Source organism: Erythrolamprus reginae, chromosome 3, assembly GCF_031021105.1.
Source record: "Erythrolamprus reginae isolate rEryReg1 chromosome 3, rEryReg1.hap1, whole genome shotgun sequence".
Taxonomy (NCBI): domain Eukaryota; kingdom Metazoa; phylum Chordata; class Lepidosauria; order Squamata; family Dipsadidae; genus Erythrolamprus; species Erythrolamprus reginae.
Window position 1 is genome coordinate 198,263,437 of NC_091952.1, and position 23,777 is coordinate 198,287,213.

At 40.3% G+C, this 23,777-nt stretch overlaps 1 protein-coding gene across 18 annotated transcripts in view; it reads right to left on the reverse strand.

Moving 5' to 3' along the window:
• The window catches only part of PTPRM (protein tyrosine phosphatase receptor type M), a 546,727-nt gene that overhangs the window by 448,438 nt on the left and 74,512 nt on the right, over positions 1-23,777 (reverse strand). The window lies entirely within an intron of this gene.

A 23,777-nucleotide genomic window follows, 5' to 3' on the forward strand; every position in this document is an offset into this window, starting at 1 on the left:
CGGCGCGGAGGTCTCTTTCTCGCTGGGCGTCTTTGGCTGGGGCTGCTTTATTTTTTCCGGGGGGGGGGGAGGGAGAGAGAGCTTCTCCCCGCCACCTCTCCTCCGCCGGAGCTCTGCCGCGTGCGCCCCTTCGCAGCCCCCTCGCTCCTTGTCCTGACAGCCCCACCCCACCCCAGCACTTTGAATCATTGTTCTCCGGACCCCTCCCGCTCAGCCCGGCTGCTGGATTCAAAGTGCTGGGGTGGGGTGGGGCTGTCAGGACAAGGAGCGAGGGGGCTGCGAAGGGGCGCACGCGGCAGAGCTCCGGCGGAGGAGAGGTGGCGGGGAGAAGCTCTCTCTCCCTCCCCCCCCCCCGGAAAAAATAAAGCAGCCCCAGCCAAAGACGCCCAGCGAGAAAGAGGCCTCCGAGCCGGACTTGTTGCTTCTGCCTGCCAAGAGAGCCGGGCGTGGGCAGCAGCCGAGAAAAGTCGGCGCGGAGGTCTCTTTCTCGCTGGGCGTCTTTGGCTGGGGCTGCTTTATTTTTTCCGGGGGGGGGGGAGGGAGAGAGAGCTTCTCCCCGCCACCTCTCCTCCGCCGGAGCTCTGCCGCGTGCGCCCCTTCGCAGCCCCCTCGCTCCTTGTCCTGACAGCCCCACCCCACCCCAGCACTTTGAATCCAGCAGCCGGGCTGAGCGGGCGGGGTCCGGAGAACAATGCCTGGCGCCGCGCTCCGATGCCCGAGCTCCTTTCGCCTGCGGCTCCTAGCCCACCGCCTCGCTGGTTGGCTTCTCCTGCTCAGCCTCGCCTCGGCCTTTGTGCACGGCTTGTCCCGAAAGCCGCCCCCACCGCAGCACTTTGAATCCCGCCGCTTCTGCTGGATACGGGCGGTGGGTGGGACCAGCGGCGCGGAAGCCAGGGCTGTGGCAGCTCGCCCCCCCATCGCCCGTATCCAGCAGAAGCGGCGGGATTCAAAGTACTGGGGTGGGGGGTGTCCCGACAGCGGCGGGTGAACGGGGCGAGCGAACGAGGCGGGCAAACGAGGCGAGCGGGGGGGGGCGAACGAGGCGGGCAAACGAGGCGAGCGGGGGGTGAACGAGGCGAGTGGCGAACGAGGCGGGCAAACGAGGCGAGCGGGGGGTGAACGAGGCGAGTGGCGAACGAGGCGGGGTGAACGAGGCGAGCGGGGGGTGAACGAGGCGGGCAAACGAGGCGAGCGGGGGGGGGCGAACGAGGCGGGCAAACGAGGCGAGCGGGGGGTGAACGAGGCGAGTGGCGAACGAGGCGGGCAAACGAGGCGAGCGGGGGGGTGAACGAGGCGAGTGGCGAACGAGGCGGGCAAACGAGGCGAGCGGGGGGGGTGAACGAGGCGAGTGGCGAACGAGGCGGGCAAACGAGGCGAGCGGGGGGTGAACGAGGCGAGTGGCGAACGAGGCGGGCGAACGAGGCGAGCGGGGGGGGTGAACGAGGCGAGTGGCGAACGAGGCGGGTGAACGAGGCGAGCGGGGGGCGAACGAGGCGGGTGAACGAGGCGAGTGGGGGGGGGCGAACGAGGCGGGCAAACGAGGCGAGTGGGGGGGGGCGAACGAGGCGGGCAAACGAGGCGAGCGGGGGGGTGAACGAGGCGAGCGGCGAACGAGGCGAGCGGCAAACGGCGGGCGGGCATCAGCGAGGATCCGAGGCCACGGGGAAGACCCAGGGAAGGTTCCTTCGGCCGCCTAGCAGCTGATCTGCTCGGTAGCTCAAGGAGCCGAAGATGGGGTTTCCCCTTTGCGTGGGCGGCTGGGAAACTCCAATCTTCGGCTCCTCGCTGCTGCTGCGCTACCGAGCAGATCAGCTGCTAGGCGGCCGAAGGAACCTTCCCAGGGTCTTCCCCACCTCCCACACGCAAACCCCACCATCTGCACAGTGCGGCCATGAAAAAAAATGGCGCGCATGCGCAGATGATGTTTTTACTTCCGCGCCGCTACTTCGCGAAAAATCGATTATCGCGAGGGGTCCTGGAACGGAACCCTCGCGATAATCGAGGGACCACTGTATATATGTACAAAATATATATACATACATGTATATCATATTCAACAAAAAAAGCATAATTCTTCCCAAGTTGAGACGGGAGGAGAATCTGTGGCCTAGAGGTTGAAGCTACTGCTTTACAGGCAGACTGCTCAGGTTCATAATTCCAGTCCATTCCCTTACTGGAATTAAAGGGAATAGCTAGCTGATAAAAGCAAAATAGCTTGAAATAGATCTATACTAGTCTCCTTTCCTTTTCGTTATCAGCAAATTTGTTACAGAGAGAGAGAGAGAGAGAGAGAGAGAGAGAGAACACGGATATACAGTATATATATCACAGAATACTAAACTGTTCCCTGCCTACTACAGAACTGAGACTCCCTCCTGAAGATGTCAAAAAAAGTGGTCATCCGTCTTTTCCCAAGAAACTCAACTGTTGAACTGTTCTTACTAAAAGTTCTGATTAAATAGAATTTTGGTGACTGATTATTACGATCCCATGTTCTCCATACATACATAAAGAAAAGATAGCTTTTGATTTACTAACTCTATTTTGCTTTTTTTGCAGCTGTCATTAAGCAAACCCATTGTCTGCCAAGGGATGTTATTTTTCTGGAAATGGAATGTTGTACATCATATGACTGTAGGATGCTGCAAATGGACATAAATGCAGACCAGTTGTTGAGCACCCGAAATGTGATCCTGTGATCATGCCAGCTATTGAAACTTTGAATCCAGGTTGCAAGTGACTTATAGTAAATTAAGGACTACCTGTATTTCATTTTTTTTCTTTTCAGTAGGTTTTACTAAGATTAAACATTATCAATTCCCTCAATCACTCCTAATAGGATTTAGATTCCAATCCTCAAATTATCTTTTTACTTTACTTTTCTTTGTTCCAGTTTGTTTCAACTGCAATTAAGATGAATTGTCCAGAAAAGCATACAATATTTGAAAAGGGGGTCAGACCAATGAATGCATAGAAGAATTACTAACTGCGCAACTATAATTCTATTGATACGTTCTATAACTATGTATTCTTTTTTCTCTTTCTTTCTCTTTGCAGTAATTGCCAACTCATATTCAATTTCTAATTATCTATACAGTAATTTCAAATTCTGTTAACTACTATCACCAAGCTAGTTATCATTCTCTCTCTATGCATTTGATTTTTTTTTCTATGTGAAAAGCTCTGCACTTTTGTTTATTTGGTTAAAATTCTGTTATTTTCAAGCCACTTCTCTAATACTGTTTGTCTATAAGCATTCTTGTTGGTAAAACTTTGCTAATACATACCTCAATCCAGTTATGAAATGTATGAAACCCTGCAGAGACTAAATGCAGCTAAAGACAGGTGTGTGTTCATTATTTCTCTAACGTGCATTTATATTTTATTTCTCTGTTCTCCACTTAACAGATGGAGAAAAAATTCATGATATTTTTATATACTTGACATAAAGTAACCCACTTAAATCAGGAATAAGAACAATTTTGGATAGTTTCATTATGTAGTGTGTATGTATGTTTCATATGTAATGAAACTATTACATAAGAATAATACCTTCATTGGAAATCAACTTTACTGGATTCTACATTTCTGTAAATAAAAGCAGATCTTGATAGACGTATAACTACCATATAAACATGCATTTATTGCAATGTAACTATATCAACATAAAACCAATTCAGACAAATGTTCACATTATTCAAAGCAGTAAGAACATAAAGAATATATAACGGAACCTCGGCTAACAACCACAATGCGTTCTGGAAAGTTGGTCGTTACCCGAAATGTTCGGTATCTGAAACAATTTTCCCCATAAGAAATAAAGGAAATAGATTTAATTGGTTCTCAACCCCTGTCACTATTTCCTTTATTTCTTATGGGGAAAATTGATCCCTCATTTATTGCAGTTGTTTTGTTTCAGGACCACCTGCGATAAAGGATTTTATTTCTCTCCCCCCCACACACACATTGTCCCTCCCTCCCGCTTTACCTCTTGTCTCTCTGCCTTCTTCTCTCTCTCTTGGGGATCCTCGCCAGGGGCTCCCGGAAGTTCCACTCAGCACCCAGCAGCAAGGCGTCCCTTTGGCTATGACGAGGCATGCACTGAGTTGGCTGGTCCCGGCAGTGGCGGCAACTGCTGAGGCAGCTCCGGCGGCTTCCTTTCAAGGAGCAGCAGCACTGGGAACATCACATCCAGGCCCCAAGTCCCCACCGCCGCCACTGTCCTTGAAGAGAAGCTGCCAGAGCCGCCTCAGCAGTTGTCGCTGCCACCGGGACTAGCTAACTCAGTGCCTGCCTCGTCATAGCCAAAGCAACACTTTGCTGCTGGGTGTAACATTTTGGCTAATAACCAAAAGTTTCCCTAACTGTTCCGTATCCAAATTTTTGTTCAGTATCCGGTGCAAATTTTAAACGAATTTTTTGGTTATCCAAAATGTTCACTATTCAAGGCGTTTGCTAACCAAGGTTCCACTGTATGTAAGTTAAAATGAAAACAAATCAGTCATCAGATTTGCCAATATATATATATATATTATCCATATTGTATATTCATTTAGTTTTTTTTCAGGCTTTTATTTGGACAAATGATTCTAAACATGAGCTTTCCTAAACATGACTATAAAAAGAATATTCATACTATTGTGTATTCTGAACTTTATAACCCAGACCCAATAGTAAGACTTGGTTATCACTGTTGTATTCAATGATCCATATTAAGCAAAGAACATTAACAACTACTCTGCATAGCTCATGTCAGACTGGTGAATTATTTATTTATTTGTTTATTTGTTAGATTTCTATGCCACCCTTCTCTGCAGACTCAGGGAAACTCACAACAAAAATAAATACAATAATACAATATATAAAAAATCTAAACTTAAAAATCATTCAATATTTGCATTCTAGTTTATGGTAAGAATATCCAGTTTGGCAGGATCTTATCCATTATTTCCAGAATCCGAAAAGAAACTATGGAAGCATTCTAATACTTTAATCATTGTTACTGGATTATTTAGGTAGTTTAATAAAGCATGATTATCACATCAAAGACAAAATAAGAGATAAACAATAATCCTTTCATTTTATGTGAGTGTAATCTTCTTAGAATTATACCAATAACTTCATTAACCTTGAGTACTGGGTTTTAACAGAAGTATTATGTTTGTGATGCTAAAATCACAAAAGGTTTTAAATAAAAATCGACAGTGAATATTAGCTACTCTAAATGCTTTATTGCTTCTATTCAAATCAACCACTTTAGCTATCTTGATAATTTCCTAGCGGATCAGTGGGGTGTTTTTTTTCTGAACTGGCCCTTATATAAACAATTAACTTTTTAACCATATATTTAAATGATTATGATTTTCAGTTTACAAAGCAAGCAAAGTGACTATGTTTCTAAATCTACATAACAAATTATCCAAATTTTAAAATACAGAATTTATTAGGATGATAATTTTCGTCAAAATCTGTAGGATGTTTTCCTTGTTTCTCTCAATAGTAGAGTAGAATTTTGAGGTTAGATTGACTATATATTTGTGAAGTCTTAAGTAAGTCTTAAGTTTAAGCTGTCTTGATCAGCTGATTAGTGAAAAAATATCTCCATTAATCACAATATTGTACACATAGTTTTCCCGAGAATTTTCTGTGATTCTTCTGCAAGACCAGTATCAACAGGGAGAGTTAATTGTACATTAGGGACTTATAAATGTTCTTTAGTAATCTGAAATAGTAATTCACAGTATAATTGAATAGCCCCAAGAGTACAGAAAAAGTACACATATGCATCTTTTCAGCTTTTCTAATTTCGAGTTTCCAACCCATTGAGTAGTTTTAGTTTAGTTTAAGTTGATGGATACCAATGCAGCCTCCTTTACAATTTCATGGATGAATTGTTGAATTGGTTAAAGTTTAAGTGCCACTCTCCTGCTGAACTTTTGGATGAATAAATTTGCTGTTATGTGCAAGTCTGAGGAATGGTTTCACTATAACAATCAATTATGCTACACTGTTTAATTAGAGAAGCTATATAATTACATTTTCTTTTCAGGGCATTCCCGTGTGCATGACTCTACAAGATGCACACATTGTGCCTTTGCCTGTCCCATTCCCACCCCCGCCAATTAACATCTAGATTTCTGCCTTATATAGCAGTGAAGACAGGTTGAGGTCATTCGATCTAGGAACAAACAGTGTATAGTTTTACAAACGCAAAAATCTGTTCATAGGACACCAACAGAAGGAAAATGAGATTAGGTGTGAAAGCACTGCAAAGGTGATTGAAACAGTTTTATTGTTACATAAAACTGGTTTCTTAAAAGGAGTTCCTCGGGAGTTGGGCGGCTTATAAATTTAATAAATAAATTCTTGAAGGAAGTTGTCACATATTTCACTTGCAAAGTACAGACCTATCATGTAATCCAGTGACCAAAATAAATAAAAGTCTGGAACCTGAATACCACTGAATCTGGTGGTATTTAAAAAGCTGAAATTTAAACCTCCTTCTGTTATTGTGTAGGTAGTCCTTGACTTACAAATTGAGTCAAAATTTCTGTTGCTAAGTGAGACAGTTGTTAAATAGGTTTTGCCCCATTTACAACTTTTTGCTACTGTTGTTAAGTAAATCACTGTAATTGATAAGTTAACAGCATGGTTGTTAAGTGAATCTGGCTTCCTCATTGACTCTGCTTGTCAGAAGGTTGCAAAGGGAACCATGTGACCACAACTACCATAACCACGAGTCAGTTGCCAAGCATTCAAATTTTGATCACATGACCATGGAGATGTTTCAAAGGTCATAATTGTAGAAAAACAGTCATAAGTTACCTTTTTCAGTGCTGTTGTTAAAGTCAAATGGTTACTATACAAACTGTTGTAAAGTTGAGGACTCTTGTTTTTAGTTGAGTTGTGAGAACTATGTAGGGTAGAAATCATTATAAACATAAGCATACATCAATTTGTTTAAAGTTTTCTAATATTGTAGGGTAGTGTAATGTCTAATAGAACAACTGCCTTCTACCAGTTAGAAATCAGGAGGACCAGAATTTCCATTCTTCCCAGAAAAGCACTGAAAAATGATTAGTGTTTTTGCAGTAAGGGTGTATTTTCAGCTTTAATATATTTCTAGAAAATAAATATATTTCTAGAAAATAATATATTTCTAGAAAACCCATGATCCATTGCGTCATTCTTCTTTCTACCTATAATATAGACTAGCACCATTTCCTCGACAACCTTTAGGAGAACCTCAGCGAAGCTGCCGCCACCACATCCTCAGCTAAACAGAAGTAGTTTGCTGTGGGGAAAGTAAACCAGAAAAGCTACACCTCTGCACATTCCATCATGTCCTCAGGAGCCCCTTCTCTCCAAGAAGGTGAAAAACTCATCTGTTAAACCAATAGAACCTCCTGCCCATTCAACCCTACTTTGCCAGTGGACTGTCTACTTTCTCCCTCAGTCTTCCCTACTCAGATACCATCACTGAAATTTCAAATTTCATCCTCAATTCCAAAGGAGCCAATCACCACCCACCCATGGGCTTTGCTATCAGTGAATTGGGCTCCAGAGATATAAGAAGATGGAAAAGAAAATGAGGATATGCCCCTTCCATCCTTCCTTGTGCCATGCAACTTACAATCTTAAAGGAAGTGTAGGCAGAAGGCTTGTCAGCACTGGAATGACCTGAATTTTGCCAAATTCTCATCTCCTAAGGAGTCATGAATACTGGATTTTGGATGCATTTTGCAAGTTAATCTATTGGATTCTACAATTGCTGTTCTATGATGCACCATTACACCCAATTGCAGGTTATGCTAAAACATCAAATCAAGACATTATGTTGCCTGTATCCCTGAACATGATTAATTAATTACTGACTTAATTACTTTCTCAGACTGAAATTAAGAAAGCAAAGGATTTAATATGAAGTTTTTAGGTGGCAGATCTTCCTCCCCGATTGCAAAAATGGTGCCTAAAACACGAGGAACTGGAGGAAAAAGATACCAGGTGGAAGATTCCCCCTCCCCTAAAACGTAGTGGGATTTGCCACCTGAAAACTTCGTATTAAATCCTTTGCCTTCTTTTTACAGGCGACTTGGGATTGAAACCAAGGCTGGAGATCCCAAGCACTTGCTTAGTTAGGCGTTCAGAAGAGCGGTCTGTCCCTAGCTGCGGCATTTCTTGCCTCTTGTTAAAACGATCTTATTGGAAAGATCCTCATCTTCGAGAACTCCCACATCTCTTGAATCCGGTCTTGCCACAGTTACAAGGGAAGCGAGCCCCCTTGCAGTTCTCCCAGGGACCCAAGTTACTCCCGTCTTCTGTATCCCACTTTCAAGCACCCCCAGCCATTGCTGCATTTTCTCCCTCCCTCCCTCCTACCCTCTTCGCTCCATTAGGACTTCGCTCCGTATTTTCGCAACTGGGACAATTCCAGCACGGCGTCTCCTTTTCCCTCCTCCCAAACTTTCACCCTTTTTCCTCAGAGATAGGGATGCTCTCAATGCACTTCCTTGGGCTCCATGTGGAAGTGAAGATTGCCGCCACCCAGAACCACCCGGGGTTACATTCGAAGTATAAGACGCACCCAGATTTTCACCCTCTTTGGGAGTGTGTGTAAAAAGTTGCGTCTTATACACCGAAAAATACGGTAGTTTATAAAACCATACTGCATTTAAACAGTGTTTTCTTGACAATTAATTTTGCTTTATTAGAAATTTAACAACAAAAAATAGTATCCCTTAGGAAAGAAGTTGTGAACTAAATGAGTTTAATTTTCAGCCAATATTCCAATCTCTCGCTGTTTGCAAATGCAGGTTTTGTATCTATTTAAGCAATCAAGGCTGTATAGTGGGATGTGGGGACAAGGACAGGTCTTCATTATATAAAGCTTTTGCATTCTAATGGAGCCATTTTTTTCACACACACACACACACACTTTTTTTTCAAGAAGAAATAAAATACAAAGGAAATCTGATAAAGCTCCACTATGCCAAAAAAAATTACAAAATAGAAAGGTTGAGTGTATGCTATAAATGATGATGTGATCCTTAAGGTTATAGGTTTATTTTATTTTTATTAATAACATTTATATGGCTACGCATCTCTCAGAAAGTGACTTGAGGAGCATAAAGCAATCCAATAAAACCATAAATATTAAATCATCATTATATAATAATTATTTTAAAAAACCCTTTAAAACCTAAATAACTAATCAAGAAAAGAACTGATGCAATGATGTTAGTAATAATGGAGCCACTTCTTCACAAGTTCTCATATCCAGGCCTGCAGACCTAACTGAATACTGGTTACTTTAAAAAAAATCCTTGCTCATACCAATGATCTCGCTGTAAAAAATACATTTGAATTCCTCTTCTCTGCAGTTCATGTCACCATTGTGATAGAAGTTTTAAAAGTCCCAACACAGATTACTGAAGAACATACTCCTTGTTTGCTTCATATAGAAATCTTTCAGAAGTAATAGATTCTACATTCAATTGTGTTCTACAACTTCGCTAGTGTTAAATAGCTTAACACACCTTTACAGGAGATTGTGCTGTAAAGAGACACCAATTCTTCAGTTTAGCAAATTTTAATTATTGTCACTTATCTTTATAGGTTTCAACATTCAAGGATGTTAAGCTAGTAAAGTTTTGCCATGTCATATTTTTTCTTGATGCTATTTATTTCCATCCTGATGTGGAAGCTTCATGGAACCAGCTCCCCCCAGATATCAGAGTTGCCCCACACCCTCCTTGCCTTTCGCAAGCTCCTTAAAACCCGCCTCTGTCGTCAGGCATGGGGGAATTGAAATTTTCCCTTCCCCCTAGGCTTATAGAATTTATACATGATATGCTTGTTTGTATGATTGGTCTCTTAAATTGGGATTTTTAGATTATTTTTTAATATTAGATTTGTTACATTGTCTTCTTTATTGTTGTTAGCCGCCCCGAGTCTTCGGAGAGCGGCGGCATACAAATCAAATCAAATCAAATCAAATCAAATCAAGAAATAAATAAATACCCTTTTTATTCTTCAATATTTTTGGACAGATTATAAGGAAACCCTGTTACAGTATATAATTACAGAAACTCAATTCAGCTCCCATTCTTTCTTCTTCTGTAGATTTCTAATATTAAACCATTACACTACATAAAGTAGAATAAATGCTGAAGAATTATAGTACAACCATTTGTTCTTTTGTTGCCACATCATACTTTCTCCATGTTTTCAATCTCTCCCCTTTCTTCTGGCAATAGCCTTCACTAATTTAACTTAACATTTATCTTCTATTTTTCTGAATTAATTAAAACTCTGTCCTCCAGAAGAACAAAGTCAGGGTCATAGAGAGAAGTTCCCTTAAGTACTACAATAGTATCCTATAATCATTTGTGTGCCAGAGGAACGTATTGCCTGGACGTAGAAAAGAAGGATCAGATGCACTTTAATGTGTATGGCAAGCATAATAATCGGCATAATACTATTACTGGACATCATTTTACAAGAGATCCTAGAATAGGTCTATGGAGTATTTTTACAGACTTTGAAACAGATGTTTTACATAAAAAATTAATTCTATGCAACGCTTTATAGAATTTGTTGCATGCTAGAAAGGCCCAGATCTGTCCTTGATAACAGGGTAATATAAAAATATCAGTAGTTACAAAATATCTTGAGTATAAAAAAATATTCATCTTTACTAAGTGGCTAAGCTGGATGCATTTTTAAAAATTTGTTTATTATTTTTGGCTTCTAGTTTATTCTTCCATATCTTGATCATCTAAGAAATATATAATTATTATTATGTAAAATGTATTTTAAGATTGTCACAGGGATAAAACTTTTATTTTTTATTTTATTATTCACAAAAACTTGACATGACATAATATACAAACATATAATCTTAGGAATCCATCTTCCTATCTTAATTATATCTAAATATCAGTACAAAATTTCATATACACATATTGTAAATATTTACATTTCTAATTCATTTTGATATCCATTTCTTCCATATATTTGTCAGTATAAATTATCTTATTTGCTGAATCTTATTATAATTTATCTAATAATTCTCTATATTATGTAATTATGCAATAGTATATTTAATTAAATAATTACTCAATATTTAATCTCATTTAATTTTATATCACAACATAAAGCATTCTAATTTATAATTTTCTTTTTGTTATTTTTATTTTACTTTTTAAAGACAACTATATTGTATGTATATTTATTCTTTAAAAAACATTGATATATATGAACGTAATTATATATAAAGTTAGTTTTAAGATGCTGGTTTGAATTTAAAGAATTTATTTTAACAGTAAAGTATACAAACTATGAGTCTATTGCATATAACATACCTTAGGAATTTTAAAATTATAAAGTTAGTTTTGAGATAAATAAAATGAACTGCCCATATAAGCATTAATAAGGAACTAATTTCTTAGGTTCCCACTTCACTGAATAATTGTACCTTTGGGCTAATATGAATATTTTAGTAAGTGGCATACAGTTTATGTAACACGGAAAAAACTATGTGTGTATTACTCTCATTGAAAGCCATTTAGAGCATGTTACAATTGACTATTGACTTTTTACAAAAACCCAAAATACATTTTTGCTTCTGGCCTAAAGTACTCTTACTGAAGGATAAGCAGTCAAGTGGCCATTTTCACCAATCTAGTGAATAACGTTACCAAATTTTATTCCAAGTGTTTTATTCCATTAATAGAAGTTAGAAAAGAAAAGCCTAGAAAATTTAAGTGTCTTCCTTTTCCAACCCAGTATTCAATAATTCATTGAAGAATATATTTCAAAACTTGTCTTAAGCTTTGGGAATTATTGGATAACCACAGCCTATATTGATTTTTTTTCAGTTATTAAATTTTAAGGTATTTTAAAGTTGAAATCTAGTAAATGCAATATATAATTTCTCAGCAATGGCTAGACTCTAAAGAGAAACAAGAATCTGAGGTGTCCTGAGCGTGTTTAAAAATGTATTTTAAAAAGTTTTTTTTAATGTTAACTCAAATAGATCATGAAAAACATGTGCAACTAAAAAAAAGATAACCCAACTCTGAGAATTTCCTTTGTGTGTGTGTGTGTGATACCACATAATTATAGAAAATGCTATGTGAAAGGCATCCAGGAAACTAAAGACAAAGGCTTCACCTCTGAAAAAACGTTATTTTATTTAAGTCATGGCTGACATCTATTTTAGCTTTTTCTGACAAGGTCTTCCTTCCTGTATTTACCGTTTTAACACATAACACTGATGTACCTTATTTTATGAGCTGATATTATTTCTACCTTAGAAGCATATAGCCTTTGAGTGGGCCAAGCACTATATCACATCTTTAAATGTCACTTAAGGTAAACATTAAATTTAATTTACAATTAAAATACAATAGTTAAATAAAAACAATTTTTTATATATATGTAAATTAAAATACTATTTTGACATCATTTCTTGGATGAATTCTCGGGCAGTCTTCAAGTTTTGGGACAAGCGACTGAAGCAAATACTAGATATTAGTTCCCGGGGTAATAATATAATGTCAGGCTACCAATTTTTTCTACCATCTCTACTGGTTAAATAAGCCCACTGTACTTCCTGAATAGCAGCCAGGCAGCTTAAAAGCAAGGATAATACAATTTGAATAAATCTGTATGACCATATATTCGCCCAGAATGTAATACAAATATATCTAGACCAAAAACAAAGCACAACTGATGCGCTGTCGGCAAACAAACTCCAACTTGTTGGAATCCGCTCCCAAATATTTTATAATGTAACAAAACACTGGACACCAACAGTAATTACAATCCTTGCATGGGCCACAAAGCAATGTCTAACTAGCTAATAAGGTCCTATTTTCTAATTTGAATTGGTGAAAAAATGAGTAATTAGAAATAACAAATAAAGGGATGAGACCTAAGCTCATTTACTGTGAGCAGATAAACAAACCTATCACAGAGGCTAAAAGTAAAAAAAAATAATATTCAGACTGAAAGTGAAATACCTGTACATCTGTTTGCTCTTCTTATCTCCCGTTTTCTCCCCCCCTCCCCCAAATCTGCTTATCCTGATTGATGATTACTGGGAGCTGATAATTAAGTGTAAATAGCTTTTTCATAGGCACAATATAATTAAACTAGCCGCACATAATTTTAAATGAGTAATAGAGCTCATTTATGAAGCTTGTCATTTTCTATTAGTTCTCTGTCACAAATGTTAGATAGAAACTGTTTGCGAAGAGGGAGGTGAAAAGGGAGACAAGGAAATGTCAAAAACAAGAGGAAACTGTAAAATGGCACAGAGCGCCTAGATGAGGTGTTTGCCTACCCATGTGCTGCCTGTCTTTCTCAATTTATCATCAGAAAGGACAAGGGTCCTCAAAAGGGACAAACGTTCGTAGTCACAAAAATGGAGCAGGATGCCTCCTCAATTGCCAGAGGCCAAAAGGCTGCTTGTCCTAAACTGTCAGTTTATTTATGGTCTTCACTGCAATCTGTCTCCTGTCAACGTGAACTTCACAAATAGGGAATAAGCACATCTATACATTATTCAGAAAGACAGTGATTAACAGAAAAATCAAAAGATATCAAGCAGATGTTTGTCATGGTTGTCCACAGTTTTTTAAAATCGTTATTATTACAGTTTGGCATTTCCTCAGATTAATAGTTAGAGGGAAAAGTCCAAATGAAAGGGCATAGCCAAACCCCTATCAGTCTAGGACCGTGATGGTGAACCTATGGGATGCATGTCACGGGCGGCATGCAGAGCCATATGGGAGGGTAAGCAAGACTTTTCCATGTTTTAGCTCCAGCACAAACGTTCGTGCTAGCCAGATGATTTCCAGCCTTGGAAAAGGCCGTTTTGTCCTCTGGACACTTCAGAGAGTTTTCCTGAAGCCCCGGAGGCAAAAATATTTCCCCCAATGGACAAACCGGAAGTTTGTAAAAATGCACTTCTAGTTTGCCCATTTGGGCATTTTTTTAACCTATCAGCAGTGGTGGGTTCATACTCTGTGCTCTGGAGCACCACCCCAGTAGGAACTCACTGATGCAATTTTCGACGTCTCCTAAAAGGGAGGTTCTCAGCTGGGCTTCGGAGGAAGACATGAAGATGAAGGAGGGCTGGAAGGCTTCTGACATGGAGATGCTGAAAAAAAAAATTGCCGAAAATTGTATCAGTGGATTTCTACTTGTGCGGCACTTGAACCACCACTGCCTATACCAGGCTTCAGAAAGGCCTGGGCGCATGCGCAGAGGGCAGCGCAGGGGTGTGTGTGCATGCATGGGGGCAATGGAATAGACGTTGATTGCTTACCTGAACGCCTCTTCTCGTACGATGAGCGGGTACAGCAGTCACATGGGTTGCTCGCCGTCCATTCCGTCGAGGATCAAGCCTAGTCTTTAAAAAGCCGGCTGGATCTGCCCCTTCCCCAGAATTCGTGAATCCATAGACTTAGGCTCAATTGTGGTGGCTCAATAGTGTTCAACTCTCATGGTAGGAAAAGATACAGGTTAAAGGAATAACCATAGTTAGAAAGGAAAAAACAGGGAGGGAAGTGACTGCTGTACCCGCTCATCGTACGAGAAGAGACGTTCAGGTAAGCAATCAACGCCTATTCTCCATACTGAGAGAGAGGGTCCAGCAGTCACGTGGGACATACCCAATAGATGAGTCCCTAGGGAGGGATTAGTTCGCTATTATGAGAGATAACGGATTGGACGACTCTTCTTCCGAAGGCAGCATCAGCTGAAGCGTAAGAGTCAATTTTGTAATGCCTTATGAAAGAATTTGGAGAGGCCCAAGTGGCTGCTTTGCAGACTTCTTCCAATGGAGCTTGAGTTGCCTTCGAATGGGTCTTGTCCGTTGGATATAGATTCTCAGCGCTCTGGTGAGATCTAAGGTGTGCCATCTGACCTCTAGATGATGGTTCTGGTTGGAACAAAAAGAAGGCAACACAATGTCCTGGGATCTGTGGAACATGGAACTGACCTTGGGTAGAAAGGTGAGGTCCAGGCACAGGACTACTTTGTCCGAATGGAACTGGCATAAATCCTGCCGAATGGAAAGGGCTGCCAGTTCCGAGATGCGTCGGGCACATGTTATCGCCACCAGGAATGCTACCTTGTAAGATACCTCTTAAAAATTCTTGAATTTCCGGGAAAGAGCAGAGTGGTTGTCTGCGAGGTCCTGCTAGGACTGAAGATAGAGCGGCTAGATGGTCAGGCCAAGACCAGGAGTTAAAGTTGCTTTACTTAAAACTGCCAATAGCCGGCTGGCAGGGTAGGAACCCCTGCCGGAGAGTAGGGACCTTCAGCTGCTCAAGCACAAGGCTTCTGCAATGAAAAAGAGCAGTTACTGTTGTCTCTCCCTGGTAGAGTGGTAATGAAGCATGTGACTCCTCTGGCCATTGATAACCCGAGCGGAAAGCTCCTGTGACAATCTTCACAAGTAACAACAGCGTAAGAGGAGGCAACGAACTGTGTTGTTGCTCCTGGAGCAAAGCTCCATAGCCAGAGCACAATGCCTCTAGACAGCCGACATAAAGGATGGAGCCATGCTTTTTTTCCAGAGCTTTGACGTCATGGAGACGTCCTTCCTGGCCGGCTGAAACGTGGACTCCAGGAAGGATGTCTTCGTGATGTCAAAGCTCCTCCCATGGAATTCCCTATTGGGATTCCCCGCCTTCGTTTGAGCCTCCCGACCGGCCGACAGCTCCATGGCTCTTCTGCAAAGGTGACAACCGGGCGGTGACGCTTCTCAGCAGCCTCCCGAACCTGAACGCCGAATCTGAACTTTTGCTGAACTTCCGGATTCGGCGTTCAGGAGAATGCCAAGAAGCCCCTGAGCTGTTTCAAAAGGTGATAGCCGGGCAGAGGCGCTTCTCGGCGGCCTTCCGAACCCAAACCTGAACCCGAACTTTTGCTGAACTTTTTGTGTTTGGCATTCAGGAGAATGCTGAGAAGCGCCCGGCTGTTTCACAAGGTGACAGCATGGCAGTGGCGCCTAGAGGAGCACCATTTTTGCAATTTTTTTTCCTTGCACGCATTAATCCATTTTACATAGTTTCCTATGGAAACATTGTTTCATCTTACAAACGTTTCGCCTTACGAACCTCCTCCTGGAACCAATTAAGTTCGTAAGACAAGGTACACTGTATATACATACATATATACATACATATATACATAGGTCTTGGCATATTCGGGTTTCTTCCCGTGTAGGATTCAGAGTTTTCTGGCGATGTTTCGACAAGGTCCCACTCGTCATCTTCAGGCTGGTGCTTCTGTCCTTGTTCTAGGGCGAACACAGCGAGACCTGAGCTGACTTCCCTCTATAAATACTGGTGGGTGGGTGTGGTTTGATGGCTCAGCAGCTGCATAAGTATTTGGTCAATAACAAAAGTTCATCTCAATACTTTGTTATATGTTCTTTGTTGGCAATGACAGAGGTCAAATGTTTTCTGTTAAGTCTTCATAAGGTTGCCACACACTGTTGCTGGTATGCTGGCCCATTCCTCCATGCAGATCTCCTCTAGAGCAGTGATGCTTTGGGGCTGTCGCTGGGCAACACGGACTTTCAACTCCCTCCAAAGGTTTTCTATAGGGTTGAGATCTGGAGACTGGCTAGGCCACTCCAGGACCTTGACATGCTTCTTACAAAGCCACTCCTTTGTTACCCTGGTGATGTGCTTGGGATCATTGTCATGCTGAAAGACCCAGCCACGTTTCATCTTCAGTGCCCTTGCTGATGGAAGGAGGTTTGCACTAAAAATCTCACGATATATGGCCCCATTCATTCTTTCATGTACATGGATCAGTCGTCCTGGTCCCTTTGCAGAGAAACAGCCCCAAAGCATGATGTTGCCACCCCCATGCTTCACAGTAGGTATAGTATTTTTGGGATGTAACTCAGCTTTCTTTCTCCTTCAAACATGACGAGTTGTGTTTCTACCAAATAGTTCTACTTTGGTTTCATCTGACCATATGACATTCTCCCAATACTCTTCTGGATCATCCAAATGCTCTCTAGCAAACTTCAGACGGGTCCAGACATATACTGGCTTAAGCAGGGGGACACATCTGGCACTGCAGGATCTGAATCCCACGCAGCGTAGTGTATTACTGATGGTAGCCTTTGTTATGTTGGTCCCAGCTCTCTGCAGGTCATTCACTAGGTTCCCCAGTGTGGTTCTGAGATTTTTTTCCTCACCGTTCTTGTGATAATTTTGACCCCACGGGATGAGATTTTGCGTGGAGCTCCAGACTGAGGGAGATTATCAGTGGTTTTGTATGTCTTTTATTTTCTAATTATTGCTCCCAGAGTTGATTTCTTCCCACCAAGCTGCTTGCCTATTGCAGATTCAGTCTTCCCAGTCTGGTGCAGGGCTACAATTTTGTTTCTGGTGTCCTTCGACAGGTCTTTGGTCTTCACCATAGTGGAGGTTGGAGTGTGACTGTTTGAGGTTGTGGACAGATGACTTTTATACTGATAACAAGTTCAAACAGGTGCCATTACTACAGTAATAAGTGGAGGACAGAGGAGCCTCTTAAAGAAGAAATTACAGGTCTGTGAGAGCTAGAAATCTTGCTTCTTTGCAGGTAACCAAATACTTATTTTCCACCATAATTTGCAAATAAATTCGTTAAAAATCAGACAATGTGATTTTCTGTATGTGTTTTCCCATGTTGTCTCTCATGATTGAGGTCTACTTATGATGTGTCAGACCCAGGTTAGTTAGAGCCAAAGTCAGATGGCACATTATGGGAGTTGAGGTTCTTACATTCCAAAATTATCTTTTTTTTAAAAAAAAAAGGCTGCTCTAGTTGAAAAGAAAGGGCTGCCTAATACACATGGTGAAAGCAGAACTAAGTTTCTATGTTAAACTCTCAGCATCATATATTTGATAGCATAACAGTATTTACAAAATGATTGTTAATTATGCAAATCAAGCATAATCCTTGAGGAATTCTTGCCTGATTGACTTTATTATTCTCTTGGCAAGAACCTCAATATTTTGGGAAACAGAAACCTCTCCTTCATTTTACATTAGCTCATGTGAGACATTCAGTATAGCTATTACTCATAATAGCAAAAGGCATTGCTGAAAAATATGTTGTAAATCATTCACTGGGTTTGAACATCAATGTAAACCATAATTTGGGGTTCACAACACTGTGGTTTGCTACTTGCTGTCACTGAGTACCTGGAAGCCATACAAGGATTTCTAGTAACATGGATATACCACCAGAAGAGATATGGCTGAATTTTTTTCAAACTACAGTGATACCTCATCTTACAAACGCCTCGTCATACAAACTTTTCGAGATACAAACCCGGGGTTTAAGATTTTTTTGCCTCTTCTTACAAACTATTTTCCCCTTACAAACCCACCGCCTCTGGACTTCCGTTGCCAGCGAAGCGCCCGATTTGTGCTGCTGGGAAATCCCCTAAGGCTCCCCTCTATGGGAAACCCCACCTCTGGACTTCCGTATTTTTGTGATGCTGCAGGGGAATCCCAGCAGGGGAATCCCGGCAGCGCAAAAACAGGCACTTCGCTGGCAACGGAAGTCCGGAGGTGGGGTTTCCCATGGAGGGGAGCCTCAGGGGAATCCCAGCAGCGCAAAAACATGTGCTTCGGCTGGCAAAAGGGGTGAATTTTTGGCTTGCACGCATTAATCGCTTTTCCATTGATTCCTATGGAAAACATTGTTTCATCTTACAAACTTTTCACCTTAAGAACCTCATCCCAGAACCAATTAAGTTTGTAAGACAAGGTATCACTGTACTTTTTAAGTTTTTAAAAGGGAAAATGACAATGCTCCCATATCCTGAAAAATTGTGTCAGATGAACCCATTGTCATATTTTATTTTATTTTGGGGGAAAGGAGGTTGGAACAGAAAAAAAACACAACCAAAATTTTATTTAAGTGGAATAAACTTGGAACACCGAAGGGCTGCAAAATGGGATGCTTGGGAATAAAATTCAGACTACAGTTCACAAATTGACATAAATTACAGTTCACATATTGCCCTGCCATAAACTAGGGTTAACAAATGACAAAGGCTGCAGTTACATATACACTAAGACAAAACTGTATAAATCACATTTAAAAGTGTGATGTGAAAAACACCATGGCTTATAAGCCATTGTTTATGGCATAATGTGACATGGGACTGCAGCCACTATAGCTTATTAATAAAACATGACTTGCAGGATATATGAAGCTAGTAACTTCTCTTACTGGGAATACTTGCTTTTTTTCCAGAGCCAATTAAATGCAAGATTAATTATATGAAGTAAATTAGAAAGCAATAACGCCTTTGTCACAAAGGATATTAGATAAAAGGGTCAACACTAACTTCCCTGCCTCAGTACCAATATAATCATTTCATTATATCTGTTTTGTTGCATTTCAGAAAAAGGCCCCATTGGTATCCTTGGAAGGTCCTATTAAAATGTAAAAAGCAATTTCAGAGAGGAATTTTTGGGATGAGAGAAAGTAATGAACCCTTCGCTCAAAGTATTCAGGATTTCCTACAACACCCACATATATTTCGACATTTAATTTGACTACAACTATGGAAAGATTTTTGTTCTATCTTTCTCTAATTCTAGGAATTTTCATTAAATATCTTAAGTTAAACTTGTTAGGACTCTGTCCATAACTGCTGGGTTGGCAATATATTGGCTGCAGGTGTTGCAGACTACCATAAGAGGGAGCTAGAGGTTATAGCTTATTTCTCTGAATCACCCTCTGTTTCTCTTTTACTAAAGCTACTCACTGTTAATGGCTACTCACTATTAGGTTTGCTCTGCAATTCTCTGCAATCTCTCTGTATTATAGTTATATATAGTTATATACTGTACTGGTAAGAAAGACTATGTACTTAATAATATTTGGATTGTTATTCTGACTTATTATGTGTATGACTTTAGAATGTTTATCTGAATGTGTTATTTCTCAAAGTAATAATGGCTGAGTAGTTATTCACAACTAATCTCAATCTAAACGTTTCTGTGTGCACAACCTTGGTAAACAATGATGATTGTGCTCAAACATTAACAAAACTGATGATGTACTGTAAGAAGAGCTCCCAAAATTATGTGATTTGTTTATTGTTTGTTTATTTGTGTCAGAAGCATCACAATTAAAATAAAGCATATTCTCTAGTTGTGTCACTCAGGCAACTCAACAAACTGTACACTTTGTGGCTATTTGCCTTCATGTCCAGTTTCTCTATTGCTTTAATACAGCTTTCTTTCCTAACTTCAGCTATAGAAGTAATTAACTGCTATTTTGCATTCACTATGTCATCTACTACAAGATCAGTCTCAAAAAGAGCAAGATACTTCTGCAATTTGTCCTTTGTTTCTGCCATAAGGCCTTGAATATAGATAATTTGCAATCCCTATGGGATTGATACCCGAGTCTCCACAAATTTGTCATAACAACTCTGTTTAGGTATTAAGTAACAGCACTGTCCAACTGTCTCTGAACTTTAGGACAGTCGGTTTTATTAAAGTTATACCTATAGCAGTGATTTTCAACCTTTTTTGAGCTGCGGCACATTTTTTACATATACAAAATCATGGGGCACATTGAGCAGGGGGGAGTGGGGGGGGCTAAAAAAGTTTGGACAAAAAAATTCTCTCTCTCTCTCTTCCTCCCTTTCGCTCTATTTCTCTCCCTCTTTCTCTCCCTTCCTTCCTCTCTCTCTCCATCCCTCTTTCTTTCTCTCTTCCTTCCTTCCTCTCTTGTTTGCTCTCTTTCTATCTCCCTCCTTCCCTGCCTTTCTCTCTCTCTCTCTCTCTCTCTTGTTTTCTTTCTCTCTCTTTCTCTTTCTCTCTTGCTTTCTGTCTCTCTTGCTTTCTTTCTCTCTCTTGCTGAGCTTCGCGGCACACCTGACCATGTCTCGCGGCACACTAGTGTGCCACGGCACACTGGTTGAAAAACACTGACCTATAGTACACCTAAAGGAGATACTGTGAGGTCAAACTACAGTGATAACTGACACATACTTGGAGGTGCTGGAAAATTGGGATAGGTAGGCAGATAACTTTGACACTTTACTGGATTATTTATCTATCTATCTATCTATCTATCTATCTATCTATCTATCTATCTATCTATCTATCTATCTATCTATCTATTCAATTTTTATGCCGCCCTTCTCCTTAGACTCAGGGCAGCTTACAACATTTTAGCAATAGCACTTTTTTTAACAGAGCTAGGCTATTGCCCCCACAATCCGGGTTCTCATTTTACCCACCTCGGAAGGATGGAAGGCTGAGTCAACCTTGAACTGATGATGAGATTTGAACTGCTGACCTTCAGATCTACAAGTCAGCTTCAGTGGCCTGCAGTACAGCACTCTACCTGCTGCGCCACCCTGGTCGCTCACAAATATCAAGTCTGAATTATATCTCATGCATCATGTAAAAGACTCAAGTTATTTAAATCTGCCCACCTATATAAAAACCTCCACATTTTTATCGTCACTGGGATACTCCGTGATGTTGCTGTGACTATTGAAATTGGCAATGACAACATTTATTTTATCCCTATTAAATATATTAAATTTGTCACTCTTCATCTCATTCAGTGGCGGCTATACACTAAAGTGACCATATAGTAGCTTAGTTATTACTTCCATGTTATTTATTTCTGATATTGTTGTGGACCGAACCAGAATATCAGGCTTCACAAAATACTCTGCTGCCATACTGTTAGTGAGCCCTCTCTGCTTTTTATTAATTATAGGTAAGATTAAAAGATTTAAATAATATATATATAGTGTCAAATTATAAAATATTATGATTGAGGATGTTCTGAACAGGAAAAAATAAATGTGTATACTTAGTACAATAAGAATTATATCAATATTTCAATTATTTAGTAGTTTTACTGCACACTTATCAATTCTGACACTAACTTCCACCTACTTTGTCTAGTTTTTGCTGCATAAAAACTTTACTGCTATCTATATATATATGTATTTTCTCCTTGCCAGTACCAATTTAGGAACAGTTGTATGTCAAATGGAGGCCAGGGAGACCTTTGCCCAGATTCGCCTGGTATACCAGTTGCAGCCCTATTTGGACCAGGAGGCTTTGCGCACAGTCACTCACCTCTCGTCTTGATTATTGCAATGTGCCCTACATGGGGCTACCCATGAATAGTGTTCAGAGACTGCAGATAGTCCAAAATGCAGCAACGGGAGCCGTCATGAGTGTATGTCCCAGTACACCCATATAACAACAATGTTCCGCGTGCTGCACTGGTTACCAATTAGTCTCTAGTCACAATTCAAAGTATTGGTTATAACCTATAAAGCCCTAGGACCAGACTATCTTCAGAACTGTCTCCTGCCAATAAGATCTCACAGAGTTGGCCTTCTCCAGGTCCCATCGACTAAGCAATGCAGGTTGGCGGGGCACGGGGGGGGGGGCTTCCACAGGGGGGGAGCTTCATTGTGGCTGCCCTGGCTCTATGGAACCAACTCCCCACCCGATATCTGTACTGCTCTCACCCTACTGGCCTTTTGAAAGGCTGTGAAGACCTGACTTTGTCGGCAGGCCTGAGGGCCATGAATATTACCATCTGTCACAGACGAATTGTGTTGATAGGATGTTTTGGTTGATTGGACTGTTAGGGGTTTAAATCAACCAAAACATCTTATCAACACAATTCGCCCATGACAGATAGTAATATTCATGGCCCTCAGGCCTGCCGACAAAGTCAGGTCTTCACAGCCTTTCAATGATCTATTTTGTTTGTTCATCTAGAAATGGAGCAGGGACTTCTTCTACTTCTACTGTATTATATTGTGTTTTTATATTGTTGTAAGCCACTCTGAGTTGACATATAAGATAGATAGATAGATAGATGGATGGATAAATGGATGGATGGATGGATGGATAGATGAATAGATAGATAGATAGATAGATAGATAGATAGATAGATAGATAGATAGATAGATAATATAACATAAGAAAGGCTGTATAATCTATTGTACTTGCAATGGGTAACTGGCTACAGATGAACTGTTTTTAAAATGAAATAATCATTCAGATATAAGGTTAACAAAATAAAGCAGAATAAGTAATGTCCCTGCTCCATTTTTAGATGAACAAAAAAAATAGATCAAGCATTGTTTAGAGACTGAAAAATATCCAGTCTCTCATTAAATAGTATGCGTCATTATACTGCAACTAAAGTCAATCTGTTTTTAAAACAGATAAATGCCTTCTTTCTTAAAACTTCTAAATGTAAGATTAGCTAAATCAACCGGCATACAGTTCTATTAAAATAACTTATGGTTATCTTATTCATTAAAATTTTTAATTCAATACTTGTTATAGAAATGTTCCAACAACAACAGATGGTGAATATTTCTCATAAAACAAGTTTTGTAAACGAAGGACTGTGAATTAAGTCTTTTGTGTACTTTTTTAAAATTATCAAGATATTTCTTTTTTAAAAACTTCTGTTGTTGATTTTGTGAAACTGACTAAATGTTAAAGGTTTGTACATATGCAAGGGATATATTAGTCACAAAGCAAACTTTAGTCTTGATGATCTTAGTCACAGACTTCTTCGTTCACACATTATGGAAACTAGCATAATTTTATAAGCATATTTCACCAGCTGCAGTTAAGTTATAAGAGATGAACTTACCTCACTAGAAAAAAGAAATGCAGTATAATCCTTAAATTTACTATAAATGAAGTCAGAGCAACTATAGAATAAATGCA